We start from the raw sequence: 10000 nt of genomic DNA, 5'->3' as shown, positions 1-10000 counted from the left end.
ATAACAAGAGAAATAAGGTAACAGACAAAGAGAAAAGGAGAGGAATAAGCAGAGAAGAAGATAGGAGAGGAAGAGGGAGAAAGGGAAAGCATAGAACAAGCATCGGAGATACAAAAGGAGAGGAAAAGAGAAAGAGAAAGAGAAGAAGAGAAGGAAAGAGAGAGGGAAAAGACAAAGAGAAAGAGAAGGAATAGAAAGAAAGAGAGAGGAAAAGACAAAGAGAAAGAGAAGGAATAGAAGGAAAGAGAGAGGAAAAGACAAAGAGAAAGAGAAGGAATAGAAGGAAAGAGAGAGGAAAAGACAAAGAGAAAGAGAGGAAAAGGAAGAGGAAGACGTGTATAGACGGCGCCTCCCCAATTTGCATAGCAGCTTCCTTCCTCCTCCTTCTCTTTTCTGTACTCTTCTGAAAGGGAGGGGGGGCTAGAGGGGGGAAGGGGGAGGAGAGGAAGGAGGAGGGGGAGGAGGGGAAGGAGGGGAAGCCAGAGGGTGGGGGGAGGGAGGAGTAGGGAAAGAGGGAGGGGAAGAGGGAGGGGAAGAGGGAGGGGAAGGGGGGGGCTTGGTTTGTTGGAGTGTGGAGGGAGAGAGAAAGAAAAAGAAAGAGAGAGAGGGGGGGAGGAGAAAGAGAGAGAGAGAGAGAGAGAGAGAGAGAGAGAGGAGAGAGAAAGAGAGAGAGAGGGTGGGGGAGGGAGAAAGAAAGAAAGAGAAATAGAGAGATATAGAGAAGAGAGAGAAAGAAAGAGTGAGGAGAGAGAGAGAGAAAAAAAGAAAGAGTGAGGAAAAAAGAGAGAGAAAGAGAGATATGATAAAAGAAAGAGAGAGCGAGAAAAAGGACACACAGAAATTTCATCCCTATATTTTTTTATCATTCTTTATCTATATTTCTGTGTGATGATTTCCAATTAACATTTACCAGATCTCTACCTTTCCACCTATCTATCTATCTCCTCCTTCCCCTTCGCCCTTGTACTCTATCCCTCCCTCCTCCCTCTCTACCTCACCCCTTCACCCCCTTTCCCTACCACCCTCCCTCATCCTCCCCCTTTCCCCTCTCTCTGTCCCTCTCCCTCTCCCCTCTTTCCCCTCTCCCTCTCCCACCCCCTTCCTCTCCCTCCCTCTCCCACCACCTTCCTCTCTCTCTCTCACCCCCTCTCCCCCCTACCCCCAACTCTCCCACCCCCATCACCTCCTCTCTTCCTAACCCCACACCCCACCCCACCCTACCCCACCCCCAAAAACTCTTCCTCAAAATCATAATTACTTTCCGTTTTATTCCAAGCCGTTTGCATATATTTATCACGTAATGAGGCCCCGGGAAAGCCCAGTCGGCTATTAACCTTTTAATCATTGGTAGTCAATATCCGGGGCTCATTCTGGTGATCTCTCTTCTCGGTCGCTAGTGGGGGGAACTTGCCAAAGAAGAGCGTTTACTATCATTATTATTATTATTATTATTATTATTATTATTATTATTATTATTATGTGTTGTTGTTGTTGTTGTTTTGTTGCTGTTGTTGTTGTTATCATTATTAATTATTATTATTATTTTTATTATTATTATTATTATTATTATCATCATCATTATTATTATTATTATTATTATTATTATTATTATTATAATTATTATCATTATCATCATTATTATTATTATTATTATTATTATCATTATCATTATTATTATAATAATAATAATAATTATTATTATTGTTGTTACTGTCTTTTTTTTCTTTTTTTTAAGAGGGAGCATTTTTATTCTTTCTTGTTCCTCCCCCTTTTTTTTTTTTTCTTTTTCTTTCTCTCTCTCTTTCTCTCTTTCTCTCTTTTATCTATCTTTCGATTTTGTGTAATATTTTATTTTTCTTTTCCTTTTTTTATTTATAATCTTAATTCTTTTTCTTCCTTTTTTTCTTCCGTTTCTTCGTCTTTGATTTTTATTTTCTATTTTTTTCTTGCCATTTTTACTTTCTTTCTTTCTTTCTTTCTTTTTTAGTTAAACATCTAACATTTTCCTTATTTTTCTATCTGCTCGTTTCTTTTCTTTTCCATTTCCTAGGTTTATTTATTCATTATTTCTTTTGCGTTTGTCTTTATTAACATTATTTTCTATTCTTCTCTCTTCTCTCTCCCTGATTTTTGTTATTTTTTCTCTCTCTCTTCTTCTTTATTGTTATTCCTTCTTCTATAAAAAAAATTATTTCGTCTAGATAAGAAGGAAGAAAGGAAGGGGAAAAAGGAAGGAAAAAGGGATAAAGCAGCCGAAAGCAAAATGATAAAATATATGTATAAGGATAAATAAATAAATGGATAAATAAAGAGAGAAAGAATAAAGAGCAATGAGCATAAATGAAAGAAAAGTGGAAAGAGAGAGAGAGAGAGAGAGAGAGAGAGAGAGAGAGAGAGAGAGAGAGAGAGAGAGAGAGAGAGAGAGAGAGAGAGAGAGAGAGAACAAAAGAAAAAGAAGAAGAAAAAAACAACGACGACGAAAAAATAAAAATAAATAAAAAAACAAAACAAAAAGAGGAGGTAAAAGGAAGCCAAAAAAATAAAACAAGAAAAACGAAATAATTAGAAAAAAACAAGACAAAGAAAACTAACCCTAGAGAGAGAAAAAAGCGAAAAAAACACCCCCACCCCAAAAAAGAAACAAAAAAAAAACAAACGAAAAACTAAAAAAATAACCCCACCCCCAAAAAAAACGAAAAAAAAAAAACGAAAAAAAAAAAAAAAAAGAAAAAAAAACCCCCCCACCCCAAAAAGAAACAAAAAAGAAATAAACAAACGAAAAAACGAAAAAAAAAACTCCCCAACCTCAAAAAAAAAGAAAAAAAGCGAAAAAACGAGAAAATACGAAAAAAACGAAAGAATAGAGAGGCATAGACCCAGGTAAGGGGTAAGGGGTAGTGGTAGGGAGAGAGGAAAGAAGCGTGTGGGTAGGGGAGGGGGGGATAAGAGTAGGGGTAAAGGGGGGGCAGGGGGAGGGGGGGGAAATAAGGGTGGGGGTTAAGGGGGGGAGGAGGGAGAGGGAGGGGGAAAATAAGAGTAGGGGTAAAGCTGGGTAGGGAGGGGGATAAGGGGGGAGGGAGGGGGGAATACCAGTAGGGGTTATGGGTGGGGGAGGGAGGGGGGGTGGATATCCTCGTCATCATCCCAGCAGAAGAAAGTCTAATTGGCTTAACATTATGTTTGTGGGAGCCAATTAACAAGGCTTAGGCCAATTATTATCCTATCAAGACCTGGACTTTGGCACAGGCAGCTTTTAATTGGCTGTTGTAGTTTTAAGAAGGCCGAAAGAAGGGTTTGAGGTAATGGCTACATGATTTTTCTTTTTTCGCTTTTTTTTTTTCTTTTTTTCGCTTTTTGTTGTTCTTTTTTTTCGTTTTTTTTTTTTTCGTTTTTTGTTGTTCGTTTTTTTCCCGTTTTTTCGTTTTTTTTCTTTTTTTTATTTTTATTATTATTTTTTTTAGAATGACTTATCTGGAGTTATTTTTGGTTGTTTGTATTTTGGTTTTATGTAATTATTATTATTATTATTATTTTTTTTTTTGGTTTTTGGTTTGGGTTTTGTGTCTATGGTATCTCTTTCTTATTATTTTCTCTTTTTTATTATTATTTTCTATAGTCTTTTTTTTCTATTTCTATTTTTCTATTTTTTTCTATTTCTTTTTTTCTATTTTCTATTTCTAGTTTCTTTTTCTACTTTTTTTTCTTTTTCTTCTTCGTCCTTTGCTTCTTCTTATTGTTATTATTATTACTGTTATTACTATTATCATTATCCTTATTATTATTGGTTTTATCATTTTTAATATTATTATCACTATCATTATTATCATTATCGTTCTTACCATTATTATTATTATTATTATTATTATTATTATTATTATTATTATTATTATTATTATTATTATTGTTATTATTATTATTATTATTATTATCATTATTATTATTATTATTATTATTATTATTATTATTATTATTATTATTATCATTATTATTATTATCATTATTATTATCATAAATTTTATTGGCATTAGTATTTGTATTACTATTATTAAAATCATCAGCATTATCACCATTATTTATATATATATATATATATATATATATATATATATATATATATATATATATATATATTATTATCATTATTATCATTATTATTATTGTCGTAAATATCATTATATCATTATTATTATCATTATTATTACTATCATTATTATCATATTATCATCATATCATTATCATTAGTAGTAGTATCATTATCATCATTATCACTATAATCATCAGTATAATAATCATTATCATTACCATTTTCATTATCATAAGTATCATTAATACCATTATCATTATTGTTGTTGTTATCGTTTTATTACCACGATCACAAAGCATCATCAACAACAAAAGCAACAACATCGTTTATGAATATCAATCGGGGAAGAAGAGGGAAGGAGGGGGGGAGGGGAGGGGGAGGGAAGGAAAATGGGGGGTAGTGTAGGATAGAGAGGGGGGGGGGGGAGTGCCAGAGTCCATCTCAACGGTACTGTCACGGAAGGAATGGTCTGGCGTTCTCCTTGCGTGCGTGACTGTCACGAAGGAAAACGAAAGAGGGGGAGAGGAGAGGGAGAGAAAGAGAGGGGAAAGAGAGGGATGGGGAGAGGAGAGGGAGAGGGAGAGGGATTGGAGGGAAGGAGAGGGGAAAGAGAGGGAGAGGGATTGGAGGGAAAGATAGGGAGAGGGAGAAGGATTGGAGGGAAGGAGAGGGAAAAGAGAGGGAGAAGGAGGGGATTGGAGGGAAAGAGGAGAGGAAGAGGGATGGGGAGAGAAGGAGAAGGAGAGGGAGAGGGGTATGGAGAGAAGGAGAGGAGAAAGAGAAGGAGAGGGAATAGGATGTAAAAAGAAGGAGGAGGGGGAAGGAGAAGAGGAAGAAGGATGTAGAAACAAGGAGAAGGAGAGGGATATATAGAGAAGGAGAAAGTGAGGGATACCGGGAGAAGGAGAGGGGGTAGAGAAGAAGAGGGACAGGAACAGAGAGAAAGGAAGAAGGGAAACGGGAAAGGAGAGGAAGAGAGATGAAGCAAGATAAGGAGAAGAGATGGGGAGGTGATGTCGGATGGAGGGAAGAGGAGGGAGAGAGGAAGAAATATATGGAGAGAGAAATTGAAGAAAGAGGAGGGAGGAGGCGAGAACAAGGAAGAGATTAGAAAGAGGAGGGAGGAAGAGAAAGAAGGGAAATGGAGGAGAGAGGATGGTGGTTAGGCGGAGGTAGAGGGAGATGTGGAGACGAAGAGGGGAAGAAGAGGGAGAAGGAGAGGAAATAAAGACGAAGAAAAGGGAGAGCAGAGGAGGGTGGAAAGGAGTGAGAGAGGGAGCTGAAGGAAACAGGGAGAGATAGGGAGATGGGGAAACAGAGGAAGAAATAGATGGAGAGGAAGAGATACTAGGGAGGTAGGGAGATGGAACTGAAGGAGGAGAATTATAGGTAAGGTAAGAAGGGAGAATGAGGAGACAAGGAAGGAGAAAGAGGAGAAGGAGAAGGAGGACGAGAAAGACGAGGAGGGACCAAGGAAGATTAGAGGGGGAAGGGAGGAGAGAAACAGAGGAAAAAATAAAGGAATGAAAAGAGAGATAAACTTCACTGCAATAATACAAATTCTTTTTTTTTCTCTCTCTCTCTTTCTTTTTCCTTCTCTCCCTTGTTATCAGCCTTCATGTTCTTACCAATTTTTCCTCCGCTCTCTTCTTAAGCTTTCCATGTAACACAAAATCTTCTTCTATTCTTCCACCGTTATCTCTCCTTCCTTAATTTTCCCTTTCCCCTCCTCCTCTCCCCTCCCTCCCTTCCCTCATCCCCCCTACTCTCCCGTCTTTTCCTCTCCCCCCGCCCCTCATTCTCCCTCCTCCTCTCATACCCTCCTCCCTCCCTCCTCCTCTCCTCCTTACCCTTCCTTCCCCTTCTTCCCTCCTCCCTTCCTTCCCCTTATCTCCCTCCCTCCTCCTCTCCCTCCTCTCCTCTCCTTCCCTTTCTCTCCCTCCCTCTCTCCCTCCCTCCCTCCCTCCCTTCCCCTTCTCCCTCCCTCCTCTCCCTCCCTCCCTCTCCTCCTCTCCCTCCCTCCCCTTCAACACACACACGTAAAGATAAATTGAATCAGCTGACCTAACGGAAAACCAGAATTCAATGCGACGCGAGACTGAAAAACATAGAGCTAAGGTATAGGGGACGTTTAGTCATCGTTTAAAGGGACCACGTCAAAGAGGGGGGGGGGGGGCGGGGTGTAGCGGTGAGGAGCTAAATGGAGAAAGGGAGGGGGGGGGAGGGGAGAGTGGGAAGTAATGGGAGGGAGGAGGGAGGAGAGAGAGAGAGAGAGAGAGAGAGAGAGAGAGAGAGAGAGAGAGAGAGAGAGAGAGAGAGAGAGAGAGAGAGGGGGAGAGAGAGTGTGTGTGTGAGAGAGAGAGAAAGAGAGAGAGAGAGAGAGAGAGAGAGAGAGAGAAAGAGAGAGAGAAAGGAGAAAAAGAAAAAGGAGAAGAGAGAGAAAGAGGTGAAGATAAGAAAGAGGATGAAGGGAAAAGAAATATGAGACTATGGATGAAAGACTAGAAAAGGAGGAGAGTAAAAAAGGAAAATATCAGAAGTAAAGGACATAGAGAATGAGAGATAGAGAAAGATACAGAGACAGACAGACAAACAGATAGACAAACAGACAGACAACAGACAGACATACTCAGACAGACAAACAAAGAGACAAACCGATAGAGAGACGAGACAAACAGACAGACTTTAGACGGATAAACAAACAGACCGATAGAGAGACAGACAGACTTCAGACAGACAAACAAACAGACAAACAGACAGACCGACAGAGTGAAACCCGAACCAAGAAGTCACACGATTCTACGCAGACGTCACTCATCCTCTGAGAAGAAAGTGAGCTGCTCATGTCAAACCAGCGAGACCTTTTGATGTCTGTCTGTCTCGATGTCAACCTATAACGTCTCCCTTCTGTGTCCTTTGTGAGATGGATTTTTACGTTATCAGTTCATTATTTTCTTTTTTTCTTTCTTTGTATTTCTTTTCTCTCTCTCTCTCTCTCTCTCTCTCTCTCTCTCTCTCTCTCTCTCTCTCTCTTTTTTATTATGTTTTACTTGTGGTTGGTATTGTTGTTGTTGTTGTTGTTATATTATGTTATATTGTTGATTTGATTGTTCGTTCTTCATCTTATTATTATTATTATTATTATTTGTAGAAAGTGTTGTTAATTGTGCTTGTGGCACCATTATTATTAGTATCACTGTTGCAATTATTTATCATTATTACTATTAATATTATTATTATTATTATTATATCATTATTATTGTTGTTGTTGTTGTTGTTGTTATAATAATAATAATAATAATTATTATTATTGTTATTATTATTATCATTATTATCATTATTATTATTATTATTATTATTATTATTATTATTGTTATTATTATCATCATTAGTAGTAGTAGTAGTAGTATTGCCATTATTATTATTATCATTATCATTGTTATCATCATCATCATCATCATTATTATCATTGTTCTTATTTTTATTGTTATCATCCTCCTCCTCATTATTATTATCATGGCCATTATTATTATTTTTATTATTATTATAATTATTATCATTTCTATTTTTTTTTTATTATTATAATCATCACTATTCTTATTTATTATTGTTGTTACGATCTTTATTATTATCATTATCATTAGAATTATTAGAGTTATTACTATTATCATCATTTTTCTTACTTTTCTTATCAATATTGTTACTATCAGTTTTTTTTCACATTATATTACTATCATTATTATTATTATTGTTATCATTATTACTGCTACCTACTGCTATCAATATTACTATTCGTATTATTATTATCATTATAATCATCATAATAATTATAAAATATGAAAATGTGAACGACAATAACAGCAATACTTCTACTTCTAATTCTTACCCAGAAATATACCAATAACTGTAACAATAATGATAATATAAAAAGTATTGATAAAAATACATACATCAGAACGCATTGAAACGGAGAATTTTACCATCAGCAGCAAATTTCCCGAAAAAGTATCTCGAAATTTCCTCCAGAGAACCCAAAATCCGCCAAAAAGAATTCAGGGGGCACGATCTATCATTCGAAATTAGTTCATTAATCATAAGACAAAAAAAAAGAAAAAGAAAAAAAAGAAATGTGGTGCGGGGGGGATGCAGGTTCTCATTTCTGATTTCCAAAAAATGAAAAGGCTTTTTGCAAATCAGCAGAGATTGGTAATTATCAGTAAATACCACGCAATTGCAAATCAGTATTAAACTTATTTGCTTGGTAATATTTGTGATTTTCGAACTTTTATCGATGTTGTAATTTTCCTCAGTATTTCTATCACTGTAAAAGAGTAATATCAAATTATTAATATTATCACAATTGTCATCATTCTTATCGTATTACTATCATCATTATATTTGTTTCTTTTTTTTGTAATATTAGCAGCAGTAGCATTGCTCTGTTATTAGCATCATGCATTTCATTATTGTTATTATTGCTATCATATCATCATTATCATAAATATTACTTTTATTAACTCTATTATCATTATTATTATTACTATTATTGTTCTTATTGTTCTTATTATTATTGTTGTTATCATTATTACTATTATTATTACTATTATTATGATTATTATCATTTTTGTTTTTGTGATTATTATTATAATTATTATTATTATTATTATTATTATTATTATTATTATTATTATTATTATTATTGGTATTATTATAATAATGATGATATATATAATATATACTAATATATATATATAATAATTATAGAAATAATATAATATAAAATTACAACTGATATATATGCTATATAGTAAATAATCATTAATATATATATATATATATTATATAATAATAATAATAACGATAACAATGGTAATGATTATGATAATGATAATTATGATAATAGTAATAGTTATTGTTCTTATTGTTATTACTATTATTAATGTTATAATTATCATTACTATTATCGTTATTCATATCTCCATTATTGTTATTATTATAATTATTACTATTATTATGATTATTATCATTTTTGTTTTTTGTTATTATTATTATTATTATTATTATTATTATCATTATTAATCATTAATTCTATATTAATATTATGTAATAATTTATATGTAATATAATATCAACAATCATATCATATATTGTATAATAATAATAATAATAATAATAATAATAATAATGATAATAATAATAATAATAATATGATAATATAATAACAATAATAATAATAACAATGATAATATAGTAAATAAATAATAAGTTATTGATCTTAAAAATGTTAATAATATGTATTTAAAGTTATATAATAATTTTTAATAATATATAATGTAATAATAATAATATTACATATAATATTATTAATGATATATATCGTAACATATAATATAGTAATATATATGATAATAAAATAATAATATATCATAATTTATAACAATGGTAATATTTATTGTATAATTAATAATTATGATAATTATATATTATAAATAGTATTATTGATTATTAACAATAATAATCTTTATCATTATCAATATTATTATTTTCATTATTATTATAGCCATTATCATTATCATTATTATTGTTATAATAATGATAATGATAATACAATATATAATGATAATAATAATAATAAAGATTATAATAAAATAATAAATAAATATAATGATTATTATATATATTATTATTATTATTATTATTGTCACTATAATCATCATAATTATTTTTTCTTTATTATTATATTATTTCTGTTATTATTATTATTATATATTATCATTATTATAAATATTTTTTATTATTATATATTATTATTTCATATTATTATAGCCATTTCATTATCATTATTATTGTTTATAATGATATGATATAAATATATGATAATAATAATAATATAATTATAATAATAATAATGATAAT

At 32.7% G+C, this 10000-nt stretch overlaps 1 long non-coding RNA gene across 1 annotated transcript in view; it reads right to left on the bottom strand.

Annotated features, from left to right (window-relative positions):
* The window catches only part of LOC119574162, a 107815-nt gene that overhangs the window by 86038 nt on the left and 11777 nt on the right, over positions 1-10000 (bottom strand). Inside the window, exon 2 of the long non-coding RNA XR_005228835.1 lies at positions 5904-5907. This is a non-coding gene — a long non-coding RNA (uncharacterized LOC119574162). The remainder of the gene's footprint in view (positions 1-5903; positions 5908-10000) is intronic.

This window comes from Penaeus monodon, chromosome 6 (genome assembly GCF_015228065.2).
Source record: "Penaeus monodon isolate SGIC_2016 chromosome 6, NSTDA_Pmon_1, whole genome shotgun sequence".
In the NCBI taxonomy this organism is placed as follows: domain Eukaryota; kingdom Metazoa; phylum Arthropoda; class Malacostraca; order Decapoda; family Penaeidae; genus Penaeus; species Penaeus monodon.
Note: the sequence above shows the minus strand (reverse complement) of the source record. Positions and strands in the feature narration are given on the sequence as shown.